The following is a 22,630-nucleotide window of genomic DNA, read 5'->3' on the forward strand; positions in this document are numbered from 1 at the left end:
CCTAGCATATTACTCCAAAATGACGTCTTAAGAAAACAATAAGCATCATTGTTTTGTTCCTGAATCTGAAGGTTGACTGGGGTTACTGCTGAGTTTTCTGTCAGAATCTGACACGGGTACATGGTGGCTGGGGCTCAGAATCATGCATGCCCCACACCTGAAGACTGAAACACCCTGGGGCTGGAGCAAGCCGTGTCCAGCTACCTTCTGTGACCGTGTGTGCTCTCCCCTGCAGGACCGTGTTAGCACGGCCAAGGGGCCTACATGGAGGCTCAGGACTCCAAAGCAAGTGAGGAGAGAAGTTACTTTGCCTCTTACAATTTTGTCTTCAATGTCACAGAGTGTGTAAGTCCTGCAGATTTGTAGTTACAAATCCCTGGCCAGTTTCCGATGGAAGGGAAATCCATAAGCTCCTGATGCAGGTGTGGCAAGGATCTGTGAGAGAAGCAGGAATCAGAAATACTGCTATAGTCAATTCTGGAGAAGATAAGCAACCAACCGTGTCCCTTTAGAAAGTAATATTTACATGGTTAGGTCCCTGCTATATCCACAGTCATTATTTTCTGAATGACTAAAGAAATAAAGGAATGAAAGGAAAACCTAAATAACATGGGCAAAAATCCATTGTACGTGACCAGTGTATCCAGTGTTTAATAACAACTAGAGGATGTCGTTATTGTTATGTAAATGTCCATTGTTATGTGCTTAAAAGGTGCTGGAATTTTTTTTTAATTCCTTTTAAGTAGAATTCTCTATTAAACATATTTTTTTACTGTATTATCACAACATAGATTAATCAAATTCAGGATGAGCCAGACTTTTCTAGTTGGAAGTGGATATTTCCACTTCAACTTGATTTTATGAATGATTTTAGGACCTGAATAGACTGCACAGGGAATATGCTACAACTTTTTGTAGCCGGTTCCTTTAATTTGTTACTCCTTCTTATAGAAGGCCCAAGAACATTTCATAATCACATACTAGGAGATAAGATCCATTATATGAGAATCTCAACTGTTATGCCTCAGAATTATGTATTTAAGTGTTTAGTACAACCCAAAGCACATAAAAAGTGAATAGGTGAAAATTATTACCAAGTTTACAGGTATAAATTGAAGAAATTTTAAAAGTCTTGAATTTCAAAATGAATCATTACATTAATAAATAAATTCATTATATACTATCTCAGTTTGCAGTAGTCTTATTAATCTTTTAAACTGTACTAGATATAACAGTTTTAGTGCTTGTCAATCTTTTGGGTAAGATAAAGTACAGATATAAAAATTTAGTAATAGGACTCATTATTATTATCTATTGGTGAAATGCTAAAAACCAATTAAGCCACAAGAAAGCATAGAATAGAAAGGTCAGTTTAAACATAGATAATCTGCTATTTGAGAAAAAAAAATTCAGGTACAGACTATTCTTTTCAGAATGTATTGCTATAATCCTTTGTGTTTTTTTAAATTTTATTTTGTATTTTGCTCCACAATATTATCTCTATCTTGTAATTGCTTAATTAAATTCTTTTTAAAATGCTTTTTAATATAGAATGCATTTTCTTTTGAAGTACTTACTGTTTCTTATTATTGATATGTTTTAATCAAGTTGGTTTCTTTCAGTCAATAAGTCAGTAAGTGGTATAATCCATCTGAGGTGTAAATGTGATCACTAATCAGGATCTGGATGTGTAATGCATTCCTCGGTCTGATTGTGTTTAGTGTATGAGAACATCTGGTGAATTAAGAACCTGTCAAATGAGACTTACTGGTACACATACCTGCCTTTTACATAGACAAGAGATTTTGATTTCTCTGACACTCCCTTCAAATACCAAAGACTAAACTTGGAAGAGATGATTATGCAAACAAAGAAGTGTCACCCATGAAGTACTCTAACATAGGTGTTATATCATACTGTACTTTACCTTTTAAGGAAAAGTCCATTAATTGGCCTAGGAAAATTGAGGGGGAAAATTGCCAAAAAGATCAGAAAATGGGAAACATGAGCTTTTGCTTCCAGCACTTTTTTTTTAAGTAAAAAATTGAGTATAATGAGAACAATCTACAGAAAAGCATGGCAACTGACAAATGAAAATAGTAACTTCAGTTTATTGAAAATGAAAGAGATACAATCCTGTATCTGTATCCTGTATTTTGTGGGAACTTTAGTCCCCTTTTCAAAAATTCTGATTTTTTTCTTATACTTACTTTTAAATTTATTTTTTAAATGTAACATACCTGAATGTGTGTAGCCTGTGAGCACATATATACATGTGTGTCTAACTGTAGCATACAGGGAATATAAAGTCATAAAAAAAAAGGTACATGAAGAATAAAGAATTTACTCTTGGTTATATGAAATTAACTGGCTATGTGGTCGTAGGTGAGTCCTCTGAACTTTTGAGATTGATTTTAGAAGAGAGTATTACCTGTCATGATTTCCTCATAAGGTAAATTAGTTTCAAATAAAAAAAAAAAAGAAGGAAAGGAATCCTTTCAGAAGCACAAGAAATCAATTAACTATCCATTTCAAAATAGAGTAACAACATCTTAAAAAGGTTTAGGTTACAAATTCTCATAGAGCCAAAATTGCTCTTGAAAATGGCTCTAGTTAATTTTGGCTTGTTCATGGTCAACATTTTAGTTCTGGAAAAATAATTTGAAAAGTTAAAAGCTACAGAATTAAATACAGAGATGTTTCTCTCTTTCCAATCTCTCTTTTTCATCCCTTTCTCTATTTCCCCCTTCTTCTCTCCATCTCTCTGTCCCTGTTTACAATTATTTTTACAGAGCTGTTACTACATCCGTGTGAACTAAATGGATGTGTGCTAAGACTCTATTCCCTCACAAATAAACATAACAGCATCATTACACCGGACAGAACATGATTTCAGCTGATGATGATGTAGGTGGTTGGGTCTGCCTGCTGCAGTGCATGAGAGTTCATCACTAGGAGAATCAATTTTCCAGTATTTGGTGCTGTTTAAAGGGGGGGGGGAATCCCCATATTTCATGCTTTTCTGTTATATGAATTTTGGCCAAAGAGAGTCTGAACATATTGTACAGACATTACTTATGCCTGATTGATTTTCAACATATCTGTCTTTGTTTTAAAAACTATTTTGTCTAACTTGCTCCCCCTACCCCTTCATCTTGTTATTTCTTTTAACAACTGGCAGCTCAATTTTCTCTTGGCCCCTGTTAGTAGTTTCAGCAAACAGTGCAATCAATTAAAATGTCTTTGGCAAGCCAACTAAGGTTAAAATCTTTTTATGGCTAATGGCTTATTTAAGAACCTTTCCTTGACACTTAAGGTATATAATTCAACATAATGTACAAAGTTCAATAATGAGATTAGCTGGTTATCCTGCACAATCGGATAACAACTTGATTGTTGGGTTTAAGTATAATTGGCATGTGATGAACTTGACTACAAGAAAGATATGAGCAACCAAAAGCTTGTCAGGATTTAAATGAGGGCGTCTGTTAGGGGAAATTATAACTAAAATATTTATGGTGATTTATGGATTACAAATATGTTCTATATCATTAATTCCTATTATAGAACTACCTAATAAGGTATTATTTTTGCCATTTATAGATGAGGAAAATGGGATTCAGGAAAGCTAATTATTGAGCCCAAGGTCATACTTTAAAGTGCCAAAACCATCAAGTAATTCTTCTAGTGGGAAGCCTGTATACTGATAATTTCTTAGGAAATATATTGAATATGTATACAATATAGATCAAATAAAATATTGAATATATAGTGCATAAAAAATACTAAGCATATACATACAGAGAGAGAAAATGAGAGAGAGGCAGAGAAAAAGCAATATTCTGTACTATGGTGGTAAAATTCAAGTGTGTTAGGTTCATATGGCCAGTGACAAAATCCTAGTTCCATTACTTCCTACTTATATAAACTACCATGAGCCTGAGTTACTCCAGATGTAAACAGGAAGAGTAGGAATAATTATTGTGATAATTGAGAGACACTTAGAGAAAAGCATTTAACATTGTGTTTGGTGCATAGTAAACAATAAATAGTAACAGTGACAGAAAGGAGAAGGAGGAGAAAATATCAGAATTTAGCCTCTGTTGAAAAGTTTGAAAATTAGTATTTTGTCAGATCGATACTTCTGATACAGTGTCTAGAAAATAAAAGAATATCTACAAATAACATGTTTTGAAAGATATCAGAAGGTGTTATATCAACAAGACGAGAGGAGTGAAAAATACACAGAGGGAAAGTCCTTCCCGAATGATCTGACAGTCATTGCTATCTCCTAGGATTATGCTACACCACAGAAAATTGGGTTAACCTAGGGACATGGACCCTCCTGAGATTAAAAAAAAAAAAAAAGAATCTAAGGCAGCTTTTGACGGTTCCAAACGCTGGTGTGCTGGAGCAGAATCTAGTAGAACTCAAGCCCATGGCCATCTTTCCTGATATAACATTATTGAGAGTTGTTTCTACGTGGGAGGGTAGGGGTGTTGTGGTGGTGATGGTGGTGGTTAGAAGTTTGGTTTGTGAGCTTCTAAAACCCTGAATGAACCCTTCTGCCATCTCTGAACACTTGGGAAACAAATCGCACTAGAGTCGGGGAACTTCCCTCAACTACATGGACAGTCTCCAGGTCAAGGCATTTACCAGATATTGAAGTTACAGGGTCAAGAAGCAAAGGTACTAAAACAAAACAGAACACCCTCCAATAAGCAACCTATCCATCAGTCAAATGCCTAGGAGGGCTGTGTAGGCAGAAGGGGGAGGCACCAGAATCAATGAGGGCTTACCATGTTGCAGTCCATACTGGCCTGCAGATCATACTTTGATTGGCTTGAGGCGATCAGTTGATCACCTAATCTGCTGAACAGAAGAAAAATTGAATTGTTTCTAGTGGGGGAAGTAGGGGAATAACATCCATAATCTCTAGAATTTTTTTAGACATTATGTGACTTAGGATAAAAAAAAAAATCAAAAGACATGAAAAAAGAAGAAATATGCCAGACAAGGGAAAAAAATGATAAAAAAGAAACTCAAATAATCTGATATTGAAATTAGCTGTTAAAGACTTTAATGTAACTATTAAACATAGATTTTAAAAATACAAGAAAAAAGATAAAACAAATAAATAATGGACAATTTCTATAACATTACAGTGTACATAGTTAAAATGGTATTGTAGAGATTTAAAAAAATATATATAATATTTGAAATTAGAAATTCATTGTTTGGATTTAACAGCAGAATGGACATGGAAAAATAAGATTAATAAACTTGAATATAGAGCAATAGAAAATATTCAAACTCAAGCAAAAATAGAAAAAAAAGGAAAATGAACAAAGGTAATTATTAGAGTTCCAGGTACTCTAATCATAAGTCAAATAATAAGGAATATGTGTAATTGGAGCCCCAGTTGGAGAAAGCAGAGAGATAACCAGATAAATGCAATATTGCAAGATACAATATTTGTGATTATTTTAAAAAGTTAATGAAAGATAACCCCAGCAATCAAGAAATTTATTGAACTTCTGTACAATAAAGTACAGAAAACTGTACATTATAGATGCAGACACACACCATAGATAATTTGCTCAAATCAGAGAGAAAAAAAAATAGACAAATTAGATGTTGAAAGTAGCCCGGAAGGAATATATATTATATTCCTCAAAGGAGTAATAAAAACATTGATTATTGTCTTTTAAATGGAAACCACGAAATTCAGAAGGATACAGAATAGCATTTTCAATGTTCTGTGGGGAAAAATCCTGCCAAACTAGAATTCAAAATTGTGAGACACACGGGGTGCTGGGGTGGCTCAGTTGTCTGGATGACTGACTCTTGATCTCAGCTCAGGTCTCCATCTCGGGGTCAGACCCTGCTTTGGGCTCCATGCTGGGTATGGAGCTTACTTAAAAAAAAAAAAATTGAGAGACATAAAAAATGATACCAAATGGAAGCATAAAACTGTAAAAAGTGAAAACTGCAGGAAATGATAAGCATATACAAAATTTTTTAAATAAATTAACCTGCAATAATAATAATAATGCTGTCTTCTAATATTTATAACATAGTTACAGCTAGAATACATAATACCAATAAAAAAGCAATAAGAAGAAGCTTAAACTTCTTAGTTCAAAAAAGAAATACTTTGACATATATGGTAAGAAGTGAAGAATGCATAATGTAACCCCAATATTGACACTAAAAAAAATAATAAAAAAAAAGGTTTACCCAAAAAGCTAAAGAGGACATAAAGAAGGTAGGGAAAAAGGAATAAAGGATCAAAGAATAGATGAGACAAATGACAGAAGTGTAAACAAATTTAAATATATCTGTAATTACATTAAATGTACATGAGTTGAACCCTCCATTCAAAAGATGGAGATTGGGATCCCTGGGTGGCGCAGCAGTTTAGTGCCTGCCTTTGGCCCAGGGCGCCATCCTGGAGACCCGGGATCGAATCCCACATCGGGCTCCCAGTGCATGGAGCCTGGTTCTCCCTCTGCCTGTGTCTCTGCCTCTCTCCCTCTCACTGTGTGCCAATCATAAATAAATAAAAAAAAAAAAAAAAAAAAGATGGAGATTATCCGTCCAGATTAAAAAAAGAGAAGATATGAATATTTTCTGTTCAAATTGGATATACTTTATATAAAAGGAAATAAGTAGAATGAATTAGAGCAGTAGTCAAAAGAGAGAAGTTATATCTATATCTATATTAATATTAGGCAAATTAGATTTTAAGGCTAGATGTTTTATGAGAGATATAGAGAAATATTTCATAATTACAACAGATCAGTCCAAATGAAGGACACAACAGTTCAAAGTTGTGAGCACCTAAAGAAAAAACTGATTGAACTCAAAAAACATTCACATTTATAAATCTCGTTGAAAGCACTAATACATGTCTTTCAATGTCTGTTTCTTGCACAGATATTGCACAGTCAGAATATTTGAGTTTTTAAAGTCATTGTATACAAATCATGATTCTATATATCCACAACAAGTTAATCAAACCTGAATGTCCTTTACCTCAGAATCAAAGTATCAAATATTTAGAAATAAAATTAAATAAACAAAAGTGCAAGACTTTTACAATGAAAGTTATGAAACATTAAGAAATGTTAAGACAATTAAATGTGCAAATATACTGTATTTATGAATTAGAAGACTCCATCTTTTAAAGGTGCCAATTTTCTCCGACATGATCTATACATTCAAATATAATGCCTTTCATGATTCCAGTAGCTTCTATTTTGTAAGCTTTGATTTGGTGTGAAACTTGATAAACTGTCTTAAAAGTTTAAATGAACATTAACTGTGAATATCTAATTCAATACCGTATAAAACAATATAGGAGAATATCTTCTCCACTTTGAGGTAGGCAGGCGTGTGAAACTAGCCATGAAAATGTGCTCACTGTAGAAACCGGAGAAATGTATTAGATTACATTAAAATTTTTGTTTCTTAGAAAACACCGTTAAAATAGTGAATAACCAAGTCAGAGAATGGAAATAACATAATTATATAATTTAGTATTTATATGCATATATAAATATCTAAGGCATATACTTTATGCATTTTTTAGTAGATACAATTTATATAGAGTGAATAAATATTTTACAGCATATGCTGTATATATTTAATATATACATTTTAGTATTTATAAACATAATATATAATTAAATTATATATAGAATTCTCACTTTATATGAATTGTATATTGATATCATATATGTACATATATAATTTCCAGCAACAAGTGCATATACAATTTAACATTGATGACAAAAATAAAGAATCTGATAGAAAAATAAATTACAGATACTTTAGAAAGAAAAATATTTACCTAGGCAAAATATTTGACAAAGCCCTCGGCATTATTAATCATCAGAGAAATAAAAATTAAAACTTCAATGAGATTCCACCACAACTCCCATAATGGTTAAATTTAAAAATACAGGTTCTCGGACGCCTGGGTGGCTCAGTGCTTGAGCGTCTGCCTTGGGCTCAGGTCATGATCCTGGGTTCCTGGGATCCTGGCATCAAGTCCTGCATCCTGCTTCTCCCTCTGCCTATGTCTCTGCCTCTCTCTGTGTGTTTCTCATGAGTAAATAAAGAAAATCTTAAAAAAAAAAAAAGTGCAGATACTAATATTGTCTTTTTTTAAGTGAGCCAGTTGGAACTCTTAACACGACCACTTTGTATTTCTCTTGGTTGGATACTAAATGTTACAGCATTCCTGTCCTGTGTCCCAGCAGTTCCACATTTAGGCCTATATCCAGTGGGAACACATGCAGATGCTCATTAAAAACAACGTATAAGAGTGCTCACATCATTATTTTGTTATAGCTCCAAACTGAAAGCAATTGAAATATACATTAAGTAGAGAAAGGGTAGGGGCACCTGAGTGGCTCAGGTGCTGGGCGTCTGCCTGCCACTTGGGTCATGAATCCAAGGTCCTGGCGTTGAGGCCCATATCGGGCTCCTCACTGGACAGGGAACCTACTTCTCCCTCTCCCTTGCCTGCCGGGTGCTCTCTCTTTCTCTGTCAAATAAATAAATAAAATCTTAAAAAAAATAAAAAGGTTAGAAAGGGTAAATAAGTTATGCTATATCCACAGAAAGCAATGCTACCTAGTAATGGGATTGAGCAACTGCACCTGTGATGCCCATGGATCTCATAAGCCTAAGGTCAAGCCAGACCTGAAAGGGTAGATGCTCTATGATCTCATTTAAAGAAAGTTCAAAAACAAGCCAAACTCATTGTGTTGTGAGTCATAACAGTTTTAGCCCTTCCGTAGGGCAAGTAGTGATGAAACGGATGAGGTGACTCTGCGATGCTGTTCAAGATTCGATTTCTTGGAACTACTACTAGTATTTTTGTGTGTTCAACAAAGATGTGAAAATTTATCAAGTTATATATACTTGTCATTTGTCTGTTTTTCTCTGTAGTTTGCAAATGATGGGATAAATTTTGGAATAAAGTAAAGAAAGGGAGGCATAGGCAGATGTGAAGAATATTTAGGGGCAAATGTCCTAGACTTTATCACTGTCAGCAAGTGGATGAGTTTGAAAGCAGTATTCTCGGTATATCCCATGTGTTCTGACACCCATTGAGCCAGTGAATCTCACTGAGTTATAGGGCATAGGAAAGAAAATAGATTGTGGTGGACTCTGGAAAAATTGGCCATTGCCTTCAAGTCTTCTAGAAGGAAATGTCAGGTTTTACTGGGTATAATGGTATTTGGGTATGCTATTGAAAGAAGTTATTGTAGGTGATCAAAATAAATGAAAGATTATCTACTAGTGGGGGTTTTCTGCATAATATGGGAAGAAATCTTATTGGAAGATAGCATAAAAATTATGGTTTCTCTATTTACAAACTAAGTTTGATAAAGCCATATGACATGTCTATTTTAATTTTAGTTTTATTTAACATGTCTATTTTTAGATAAGTAACCTCTCTATGTAGAATGGGTGGGTCTGCTCAGACTGTGTGTATGATCCTTTCTAACTTTGAAGCTTATAATTCTCACACATTTCAGCCTGTCTTACTACTAACAGTCCAGCCATAGCCAATTCCTTCATTAATTCAGCAAGCCATACCTCCCAACAGATTTTCACTTTCCTGTATGATTTGGCATTTTGTCCTCCTCCAAAAATGCTAATTTAAAATAATTTTCCTTCTAACCAACCTTAATTGATATCAATGTTATTTGTTTTCCTCGAATACGTACACGTCTATTTCCATTCCATGAACCAACAAACTGTTGCTTTAAAGGTCTGCTCTATCTACCAGAAAATTCCCATTTATGTAGTTCTGAAAGGGGAAGTGATTGAGAGGAAATTAATTTTTTCTTAGCTGCAGGCATTTTCCAGTAGCATAATGGTCATTAATATTCCTATTGGCAAATATTTCATTATATTCTGATGGTGTTAAAAACCATTTTGCCTGAAGTAAAAAAAGAAAAATCCTTAAATAAAATCTAGAATTTCTATTATGCTTTACATTTCATAATGTGTTGTCATGTATTTTGTTATATCATTCTCATAGGGATGCTATGCCATAGGGAGAGACTATATGAAGAATACTTGTGCCCTAGGCCAGTGACTAACTAATAATTTGATCTTCTTCCTTACTCATATTCTTTATATTTCAAATTAAATTTTAATTATGGAAGTAATGCATGAATATCTCCATCATAAAACATTAAAATATTATTAATAAGACTAAAATTTCTTTTGATAATTAACATTAATTTTGCCCTTTTAATGAGAAATGGGCATATTTATGAGTACAATGTACACTTTTAGGCTTTTCAGAGCAAATAGGTAAACATTTGTATCCATAAAATATATATTTGGGGCTGCGTTTCTCTATATATGCATATACACACAGTATCTACAGGTACTTTTTAGCAATTTCTTTTGCTTTTTGTTAGGCAGTGTTTAGTAATTTGATTTCCTTCCAGAATAGTACTTACTTTCAACTGCATTATTCATTTTTAGTATTGTATAATATTGTATAGTAGGGACATGTAAAAGTTTATCTAGTTATTCTTTAAATGCATGTATATATTTAGGTTGTCCTAATTTCTGCTACTGAAATCAATGAGTATTCTTTATATATTTCCCTTGGTGCAGGTATAAGTGTTTCTCTTGGTAGGTCTTGAGAACTTAATGATTTGTATAAAAATTTAGTTTTTATACACATCTCATATATTTTTTTCCCTTTTTTTGCTTGCAGGGTTGTCTCTGCAAGTAGCATATTGTGATTACTTTTCAGCTTCTTCTTGATTCTGTCTTTTCATAGAGAAATTTGAAGTAAAATTTTATTTACTTTAATTATAGTTACTGACTTCTGTGAACCTATAGTTTCTCTATTATATTTTTTCCTGTTATATCTCAAGTTCCCTATCCTTCTTACTCTTTGTTATTGTGATACATGTTTTTTTGTTTGTTTATTTCATTTATCTTATCCTATACCGTAAAGTTATGCCTCTACTTCTATACTAATTGTTCCTCTCATACTTTTATTATGCCTATTTAAAGCTGCTTTTGTAATAAATTATAAAGTTATCACTGTTAACTTTGTGAATTCACAGCATTTTCTATTCCCCAAAATTATTTTCTAGCAAACTTTTATTTTGTGTATAAAAGATGAGCACCAAAGAGACTTCTAATGACAACTTACACTGACTGTATAACTGAAAAAGCACAGAATGAGAAACACATTTTTGGATCTCTCTCACACACATACACACACATACACACACTCTTAATCTTGATTTCTTAGAAAACAGAGCCAGAGGCAAAAATTAACAAGTTAGTATTACACTGGGGATGTAATCTCCAGCAAGCATGAGTAAAAGATAAAGAAAAGTGAAGTGAGGAAGGTAGAAGAACAAACACAAGATGGTGCATTTCACAGCAAGCCATAGTTTTGCCTTAAAATACATTTTGTTGCTCAGTTACATGGGACAAATCCAAGAAGGCCAAATGGAAACCCTTGTGTCTGGAAACAGTCAACCAGGGGAGGAGAGGGAACAATCTATTCGCTGAAACTTTCCTGCTTTCCTTATGTCCTTGGTCAAAATCTTCTCTTTAGGGCATTAGTGCCCCATATGCCTGTTTGATTTAACCTGGCCAATTCTCTAAGAAATCACCAGGGAAATCCAACTTCCTTGGGCCTAATCCAGCCACTGTGCAAGCATAGAGATCACTTCTTGTCAGTTGGCACCAAACAAAGGGTCCTTCAGTCTGTGGTGTTGATAACAGTGGTGGGTCTCAGAGCTTTACAGCTCTGGGAATAGCATGGACCTTCTGCTAGAGCTACTCTGGCCAAGAAGCAAGGCAAATGGCCAATGTCCTGGGGAGACATGGTTGAATATATCTAGAATAGCAGATAAACTAGATTCAACATACATTCACAAAATATTCTGAACCAGAATAAGGGGAAAATACTAACAAGAATAGTGAAAAATGGATTTAACATATATACTCTTTAATATATGAGTCCAGAATGAGGAAACAGAGTTGAAAACTTGGTAGTTATTGCCAGCAATCACTAGAGTTTTGTATTTCACTTTAACAGTGACTATCTTTTAAAATTTATTGAAGCAATACAAAATTTAAGAACCAAAATGGAAAGAATAAAGGAATGGATGAAGGTATTATATATATCCTATGATTGTTAACTACCAACAGAAAATGAAATCACAGGCAACAAAAGTAGATTTCTAGAAGTAATCAGTGGGGAAAAGGTGTTTGGAATGTTCTGAAAAAAAAAAAAAGAAAGAAAGAAAATGAAAAACAAATTGTTTAGATGGTTATCTATCATGGCCAAAAAGAGAGCAAAAGAATCTTGAGTAGATATGCCCTGAATGAATGTCAATTGCCCTCACAAATGCAGTTAGTTATTACATAGAACAGTAAATTAATATAAGGTAAAGTTCTGAAAGGGAAAATCTATAATATCCACACAAATAGTGAAAAGAACTAGGGAAGTTTCCTACTCCTTCTGCTTTTTTGCAAATAAAAGACTTAAATAAATGTTTTCCTGTACAACATTGAGAAAGAGAAGGAAGGAAAATCTACTTTAAACTGTTGGAACATAATTGTAAGGGAGTTTCACCCTGAAAACTCATACGAAAGGATATTTCAGACAATACTTTTTAATTAATAAACTATATTTTTAGAGCAGGGTCATGATAATACTGAGTGAAAAACACAGTATCCATACACCCCATGTTCCCTTATGTGCCCGATGTGGGGACATGGTTTTCAGTTTACTTGGGTAATTACCAAGAAGTATGACTGTTGAATCCTATAGTAAGGGTATGTTTAATTTTGAAAGAAATTGCCAAACTATTATCCAAAATGTCTGACCTGTTTTGCATTTCCACATCCTCATCAGCATTTGGTGTTGTCTGTGTTCTTGATTTTGGCCATTCTGATAGGTGTGTCATGATATCTATTGTTTTAATTTACATTTCCCTAGTGGTATATGATATGGAGCATCTTTTCATATGTGTATTTGCTATCTGTGTATCTTAGTTGTGTGTCCATTTGTCATGAACTTATTTTTTTAATTGGGTTGTTTGTTATCTTATTGTTGAGTTTTAGGAGTTCTTTAAATATTTTGGAAAACAGTCCTTCGTCAGAGGTGTCTTTGCAAATATTTAAGTCTGTGGCTTGTCTCCTCACACTTATGACATTGTCTTTTGTAGAGCAAAAGTCTTTAATTTTAATAAAGTCCTGCTAAACAATACTTTTCACAAAACATTTTAGAAGACTTGTCACCAAAATAACAAAAACTTACTGTATTGCAATAAAACAGAAGCAGTGTTTGACTCTAAGAAGAAAGAACAGCTTAAAAAATAAATACAGAAGGGGTGCTCAGTCCATTAGGCATCAGACTCTTGATTTCAGCTCAGGTCATGATCTCAGGACCCTGAGATCCAGTCCCATGTCAAGCTTTGCACTCAGCAGGAAGTGGCTTCAGATTCTTTCCCTTTGCTCCTCCTGTGCTCAAACATGCACGCACGTATATGTGCTCTCTCTCAAATAAATGAACACAATCTTTAAAAAAAAATTTTTTAAGTCAACCAATAAAATAAAATAAAATAAAATAAAATAAAATAAAATAAAATAAAAATATATCAGTGGTTGAGTGCAATGAGTCAATTAATTACCAGTACTCCCGTTCCAGGCGGAAAATACAAAACTAGGTTAGTCTTAGACTCCTATACTTCTCTGAATCATTCAATGTTAGAAAACACGATTTTGAAAGTGAAAAGACATAATATTACCCATTTTAGTTTGACTCCTTGTCACAACTGAATACCTTAATTTATTTCAATTATGGAAGTACATGCAAAAGACCAATTCCCTAAATTGAGACTTCAGTTTTTCTCACGATGGAAATTAGTTTTACCATTTTTATTTAGTATGTTCATTGTCAGATTACAGGTATTTGCTTTTCACATAGAATAAACGGCTCATGAAGTGAGAGTGAACTACAAAGGCTCACAGCTTAAACACAAGCATTTTAGGAACTGTTTTGTATTTAAACTTTTGACTAAGAATAATGTGATTCACTTGCTTGCTGTGCTGTTCTGGGAAGTTCACTTTCCATTATAAACCAAAAGACATCAAAACAGTTTTGTCAACAAACTTCTGGATTGCATAACTCCCCCCAACCCCCCAACTCCAACTTCAACTGCACTTTGGCTTAAGGCTACTTTAAAAAGGAACAGTAAACCATTGGAAAGGGAGGAGGAAATCTCCAAACATTGGTTTTAATTTCTTACAAAAAATATGTTGTTGATTAAAGAATTCAATTCACTCTGATGAGAACGTGATCTGTCCAGAACCAACCTCCCCGTCTTTTTTCTACTATGTCAAAAGTCCAAAGTAGGCCATAAGCTAAAGATAGTTAAGTAGAACTTTGGGACTGTTCAAGCACGTGCATTTTATTTGCAAGTTAAGTTAGCACAGGTAAACAAAGCTGATAGGCACCTTCGCATGGCGGCAAGAGAGATAAAGCTCTGTACCAATGTCAGTTGTGTTTATTACAGCCATTCACTAGAGAATAACTCATAAAATAGCATCTGAATATTTTGAATGAAGCTAACAAGCAAAAAGTTAGACTTTGTTGTTATATATTCACCCACTTTGTACGATTATAGAGCAAGCAAAGGAGACATCATTCATGCATACTGTGGAAGCTATGAAAGCTTGTATGTGCATTTCCCTATGAGGAGACACATACATTTTCCATAAACATTCATCAACCTAACATTTTACCAACTTAACTGCAGTAAAGTATGATTCATATTTCTTCTGTATCCCATTAGAATGAGATTGTAAGGCCAGTTTTCCTTTTAGTAATATTTTTTTCTCTCAAATGTATTTGTATTGTCTTTGGGGATTTATGGGACAAAGGAAGAATCACATGTTCATCCTGATTTTCTAACTCATTAGATGCCTACTTTATAATATAGTCTTTTATTTGTGGAGTAAACTATAAAACAGCCAGCCAATTAGATTTGCATACTAGGGAGTCAAGGAGAGTGGCAAATATGACAAGTAGCCTAGAAACTCATGGCATAGAATTGTGTGACTAGAATCAAACTGTGTATACATTTGCTTTCCAAGCCAGGAAATTCAACTTTATGCCAGATGAGGATAATTCTTTATATCCCTAAAGTCCTGCGCTGTGAGTATGAGTGTAGAGAAATGGACCTAGTCTCTTGCATTAAGCTATCAGAAAAGATCAATCTGGGAAGGGTTTTAGGGCCAGCATGGAATTCTCTGTTAACCCAGATGTTTTTTTAGCCCAGATTTTTAAAAATCAGGTAAAAACTCCTCAAACTGCAGATTGCACATAGAAACTATTAAGGACAGGTTCCTTTTTATTCTTTAGCATGTTTCTCTGTAAAAGAAGGGAAGAACTGATCTTGTTATTCAATAGAATAGTGATTCTCATGATATATGATGCTTTTCATTATCACCATTCCCCTGAGGCTAAATCTGCATAGGTTCATTAACTAAAAAGTCTTTGCTTAATATTCTTTATTCTACATCTCACAGTACAATTATTATTTCCTGTATCGAAATGTATTTGAAAGTCACAGTTATCCGTGAAATGTTCGACAGTTCTGGTACAAAATTGAAAGTAGAGTATAGGATAGCCCCAGATTGTTAGAATCAATAGTAAAATGGGTTAGATTTTATTTTTTTTTTTTTTTTTTTTTTTTTTTTTTTTTTTTTTTTTTTTTTTGGGTTTTTTTTTGGGTTAGATTTTATAGTTGCCTTGAGAGTTTCTCAATTCGTGCACTCTTTTGACAGCTGAAGGGGCTGCAACTAGTTTTATTGTGTTAGTTAGTTTATGAGAGAGGGGCTACATGGTAGCACAGAGAGAGATACGGCCTCCCACCACTTGCCCAGCCTAACCACATAACCATGTTGGCCCAAGGCATTGCAAGCAGAAGAGCTCTCGCAATGATGGGGTCACTGTATGGCCACCCTGTCAAGGCATGTCTTTGTCTTCCCTGCCAAACAGATAAGCAAATCCTAGGATTTTCCTATATAGAAATTCGGGAGCCACTGCTGGAAGGGAGCCTAAGGCTTTTTTATTATAATCATTTAGGAATGGTTAGCACATAGTTTATTAGATTTTCTTTTGAAAACCAATTCTGCACATTGTAGTATGAAACTTGTAAATAGCTTTATTAAAAAATAACTAAATTTTCAAATTTTAATTGTATCACCTATAGTTTTAAAATATTTTTTTTCTTTCTGATACCAACTTGTCATTTTGTGATTCTTGTGAAACAGACACCCACCTATAGCAAATATATTCAGAGTTTTATCACAGACTTTTGTGAAAAAGTTGATTCAAGGTAAAAAAAAAAAAAGGAGCAAAGCATATTATACAATACTAATTTACATTGCATATTCCTTTGACCCAAAGTCTGTATTCTATAAAGTCTACCTTTAATTAAATATTGAGCAATGGGCCATGATAACTTGCAAAACTGTTTTAGACTTAGACATAGAAAGGGATCAGATAGGTTAATTCTGTTAGAATTCTTATAAATGGGGATCCCTGGGTGGCGCAGCGGTTTGGCGCCTGTCTTTGGCCCAGGGCACGATCCTGGAGACCCGGGATCGAATCCCACATCGGGCTCCCGGTGCATGGAGCCTGCTTCTCCCTCCGCCTGTGTCTCTGCCTCTCTCTCTCTCTGTGACTATCATAAATAAATAAATAAAAATTAAATAAATAAAAAAAAAAAAAAAAAAAAAAGAATTCTTATAAATGAAGTCAGATCATGAAGTTGATATTCTTTCCATTTTATATAATTTTTAAAAAATTCTCAAGTATTTTATATTTATAATTTTGTGTTTTCAAAGCAAAAATTTACATAATTTTTATTTAAAACTGTTCCCTATATTGATGTGTATAAGCTTTATTTAGAAAGTACTTTACTATTATCATTATTATTATTTATTGAAGACTGATGAACATACAGGGTTATGTTACAGAAAGTACTTTTGATAACAGAATGTGTCAAAGAATTTTATCTGCCTATAGTAAATTTTCAGACTGTGAATCTCGGGAAAAAACCAGTAAACTCTTGATATTTTCAAATTGAACCAGAGATAGCTTGTCAACTATACACTTACCAACATATTCTGTGAGTATAAACACAGTTGATATTTAAACCAGAAGAGGGTGGACATTTTTTTTTAAGATTCTGTTTATTTATTTGAAAAAGAGAGACAGAGATAGCAACAGAGATAGTAAGAGAGAGCATGAGCATGGAGGAGATGGAGAGAGTACTGAGCCACACGTGGGTCGGGGGAAATGAGGTTGGATTCCAGGACTCTGGAATCATGACCTGAGCTGAAGGCAGTTGCTTAACTGATTGAGCCAGTCAGGCGCCCGAGGGTGGTCATTTTTTAATTTAGTTAGAAACAAGTCTCTTCATGATGACTGGAGACACTGGCGAAAGTTCCTCTTCCACCACCCCTCCAAAAAAGGGAAAAAATTGATGATAACCTCTTGCATAATGACCACTGAAAGAAAATGCTTATTGGTATATGCCATAATAATTTTGATTATAGAACTTACCCAGAGAGAGGTTCTATCTAAGGTTACCAACTTTCTATATTATGATAATGATAATATCAAGAATAATGATATAAATAACAGTCATTATTTCTTGAGTTCTTACAATGTGCTAAGTATTATATTAAGTGATTAATGTGCATTGTCTCAACCAATACTGAGAATAACCCCATAAAGTAAGTACTGCTAGCATTTCTGCACCAGTGAGGGGAAACAAGACCTTCGAAGTTAAACATTTTATCTTGACCACCCTGATAGAATGTCTTGTGGCCAGAACTTAAATCCAAATGGCTTTGTCTCAAGATGTGCTTGCTCTTTACCACCATCATTTTTTTTTCTTTTCTGCAAAGATAATTTTATATTTCCCAAAGTGAAGATTAGCCAAATCTAAAGATAGTTTTGATAGATTAACATTCTAATATGCATCTTTATCTCTACTAATGTTCTTTCCCACAGAAATTTTATGAGTAACTGTAATTTGGCTGAGTTGAAGATGACATTTAGTTTCCTGGGTTTTAGACACCATCACCCCCTGGAGTCTCTGGTCGTCAGGCACATCAGATTTTATATATTTAGTAAATATTGAAAGAATTTTGTATTTATTGTGGAATGTTGGTCCTAACCCAGAGACATAAAAATGGAAACCTCAACTTGGAATTTTATAAAATCCTGTAAGAATGAACTTGAGTTTATTCACAATTAAGGTTTGGGCATACTCAAACTCTCCTGATGGACTAAAAACCCTTATATGGGGTCAGGGAATAGAAAAGAAAATTGGGGTCTTGAAACAAGCCAAAAACAAACTTGCTGGAGAGAGTGAAACTGAACAGCAAGGTTCATATTTGAAGGGATTCATGCAACCAGGTGAACTAGGAGGCTGTGCATCACACTCCACTGGAATCATCTAAGGAAATTTTTTAAAATATAGGTTATTGGGTTTCACTGCCAGTTACTCTAAGTTAGTAAACAAGAAGAGAAATAGAAAATCTGGGGATCCCTGGGGAACTCAGCGGTTTAGCACCTGCCATTGGCTCAGGGTGTGATCCTGAAGTCCCAGGGTCAAGTCCCGCATTGGGCTCCCTGCATGGAGCCTGCTTCTCCCTCTGCCTGTGTCTCTGCTACCGCCCCCCGTGTCTCTCATGAATAAATAAATAAATATAATTTTAAAATAATAGAAAATCTGTATCTTTTAAACATCTCATGAAGTCATTCTGATTCACAACCAAGGTTAAGAACTGCTGGCATAAAGAAGTAGGTTCATAAAGTGTGCAAGAGCTCTGCTATGATAAATCCCTCTGAAAGAGCTTGTCCCAGGAGGCATAAGAAGTTTCTCTGTTGACCTGAGCAAAGAAAGAGGACCTAGATGAACAGTCTAGAAGAGGTCTGCAGCTCCAGAGAGGCAGCGAATGGGCCCAAAGACTTGGTAGCAGTGAGGGCAGAAAACCAACAGTATCTATGGCTCAGAAAAACAGTGAAAGCAATGCTAGAAAGCTGTCTCTATTGAGGAGGCAAGGGACTCTTACCATCTTGTTTATTAATTATGCCTAGTATCTAGAATCATATTTTACTCATAGGAGAAGCTCAATCAGTAATTGTGGCATAAAAGAGTAAGAAACACTAGGGCGAAAGACTTAAAATGTTACAAGCATCACAGAATACCAAGTGATAACCAAAGAACCCGTATTTTATTTACACATACATGTCTCTCCAGATACCTAGATGATTGATGAAGGAGATACCAAGAACAAAAAAGGATTTTTTTTGTTTGTTAATCATGCAAGTGAAACACAATGCATTCAAAATATCATATATTTATATTCACAGATGTGACAAGGGGACAGTTAGAGTTCAAATAGAACTTTTTGATATGTATTCCTTCCTTTCTTTGAGATCTGGTCTAAACCACCTGGCAGATGGGAACTCTAGGCAATTGTAGCTAATGGCTAGACTGTCTTCACCTACTTGGTTAATTCAGCTTAAACCTGAGATTATTAAAATTCAAATGTTTCTGAAATATGGTCTCAATCGACTGGTTCCTTAGAGAAATAATATACTTGCCAGTGTAATCACAGAGTCCCAAAGTCCTGGTAGGAACTTAATACTACCTATTACAACAAGGATGGAGCAGCTGCTCTGTCTCCATTCATCTTTAGCAAGCCAAGCTAAAGGGAAATAAAATATAAGCTCCAATCTAAGTTACACTTTCATATCTTATATACGTATTATGCTCAATACATATATTGAGTATAATCTAAAACTTGAGGCAAAATATCAAGGGCATTCTTACTTCTACCCTGAGGAAAATCACCTCAATTCATTTATTTCAAACCAAGTAAGATCTGGTTATTGTTTCCCCACTAACCTGTAGGCAAAGTTTCTCAAGAGAAGTTTGCAAATTCTTCATTATGGTACTGAACTTTCTGCTTCTTTTAAACATATGCCTTAATTAGTCAAGGACATTAAAAAGTTTCTCTAATCACCAGGGCATATAGAACATAAACTGTTTATTAATTAATGCAAAGATGTTGACCTCATAGTTTTTTTTATTTATTCCCTTCACTTTTAGTTTGTATTGTTAGATGTGACTGCTTTTACAATATCTTGCTATAATTAGTACCAGATGGTACACTGTCCAAAAGTAACATTTCCAGTCTACAAGGTAATTCTAGGACAGTATTTGCTATTTGTTTGTTTGTTTGAATTTTATTTATTTACTGAAGACAGCATCAGCAGGGGAGGTGGGTGCAGAGGGAGAAGCAGGCTTCCCCTTGAACAGGAAGCCTGATGAGCAATTCAACTTGATCCCAGAACCCATTTTAAAATTAAAAATGAAACAAAACATTTGACCAAGATGATATATTTGGATCTGTGATTGACAGCTTCTCTGATATGAGCAGAAATTGTTTGGCTTCAAATGTAAAAACAAATACAAATTTCTTCTAATTTAAAAATACTTGGGCATATCATATCATTGTTCTCATCTTTCAGATATTCCTCATACTGTGCAAGATATTTTTACCCAATGAAACTCAGTCATCCCAGGCAGAAACTCTGTGAGGCTAGTCCCATTTTTTCAACATGGTATTTATTACACAGGTACAGAAATTTTTAGCTCTATCTAATAAGGTTTAACTGTCATATTGCAGAAAATGAGATAAATGCTGGACTCAGGTATTCAAAGCATAAAATCATTGTCAAGCATTTAAGCTCACCTAAAAGAAAATTTTATATTTGATTTTAAGTTAATGTAATGATTATTTTGACAAAAATAACTTAGTCCAAAAGATGATGATCTCTTTTTTATTTGGGTGATGTTCTTCATTTGTTTTAATGTCTAGGAGCCATCATTCAGATTTAAAAGTTTTGAGTGCAACACTTGTCTTATAAAGCCAAATGTTAGGAATAATTAACAGGATTTGGCATGAAAATAAACGGTTCTAAATATAAAATCATACTTTCAAAATGTTATAAGAATCTAGAGAAAAGAGGTTTTATTTATTTTTTTAATAAATCATGTGAGATTGTCTTCTTCCATGGAAAAAAAGTGAAATTAGATCTCTCGCTCATACTAGTCATAAAACTGCAAAAATAAATTCTGGATTGATTAAAGCCTTCAATGTAAGCCAAAAGTATTAGAATGAAATATTTAATATCTTTATGGATACTTTAAAATGCTACTAAAATACTATTAGTCCAGCAGGTCCATAAGCCTCTCTGTGTGGTATGATATGATTAATTCTGGTTAAATTTAGTAAAATCTTTAACAACATTGCAGTCTTAAAAATTTAATTTAGAGAGACTCATAAAGTCAGGGAGAGGGTTGAGTGCTGAGCAAGATGCAGTCATCTTTTAAATTACCTGTTACTACCAAAAGAGTGCATTATCAGGTGCGAACAAGGAAAATGAGGCAAAAAAAGATACACCTCAAACTGATTCTTTCCTCATTGTCATGTTCCAAACTGACAGAAATCATTACAAACAGCTGTTAACCAGCAAGTCAATAGGATATTCTATTAAGTTATTTTGAGGGTATCTGTTTTGTGATAATGTAAGATATTAAACTGATATAACCTCAACTAGTGAATTTCAAGGTAGAAATCACGGTTTGGCAATCTGGAAGCAAAGTGTTCAAAGGTTAGATGCTGGAAACAAAGCCAGTGTGGACATGGATTCCCATGTGGTGTGACTTGACAGGTCCTACAGAGCTCTCCCGGCTCAATGTCTATTCCCCGTTGACATGTCTGTCAGTTGAGAGAAAATGTTATTGGTATGAAAGTTGAAGCTGTGGGGGAAGAGGCATAGAAATTTAGAGACAATAGCAGTGAGTGGCTGAAAATGTGTTAAAACAGGTGCTGAATCCATAATTTGTTTTTTTTTTTCACACTTTGTGTAAAGTCACCTAGGAAAAGAAGAGAAAACAATATACTGAAAAGAAAGTAAATCAACAATATCGATTATCTAAGTTACGGAGAATTCTAGGAACTTGGTGACCTATGGGAATTTTCCTTTATTTTACTCCCGAATACAATGAGTTTTCCTTTCCAGACAAGTAAGATGAGGATTTTTCTCCCTCCAGGACTGGGCAGCCTGAACAGGAGCTCCACGAGAGCTCCTCCACGGGAAGGCCAGGGATCTCTGCAGAGACCTAAATATGACTGGAGGCAAGGTCACCATCAGAGTTGTGTAAGTGAGCTGGGTTTCTTTTTTCTTTTTTTTTAAAGGATTTTATTTATTTATTAATGAGAGAGAGAGAGAGAGAGAGAGAGAGAGAGAGAGGCAGAGACACAGGCAGAGGGAGAAGCAGGCTCCATGCAGGGAGCCCAATGTGGGACTCGATTCCGGGTCTCCAGGATCATGCCCTATGCTGAAGGCAGCGCTAAACCTCTGAGCCACCTGGGCTGCCCTGAGCTGGGTTTCTTCAGCCCATAATTGGCCACACAGGAGCTAAAGGGGGGAAGTAAATTGTCCCTCACCCTAAAACTGGGC

This window comes from Vulpes lagopus, chromosome 1, assembly GCF_018345385.1.
Source record: "Vulpes lagopus strain Blue_001 chromosome 1, ASM1834538v1, whole genome shotgun sequence".
Lineage (NCBI taxonomy): Eukaryota > Metazoa > Chordata > Mammalia > Carnivora > Canidae > Vulpes > Vulpes lagopus.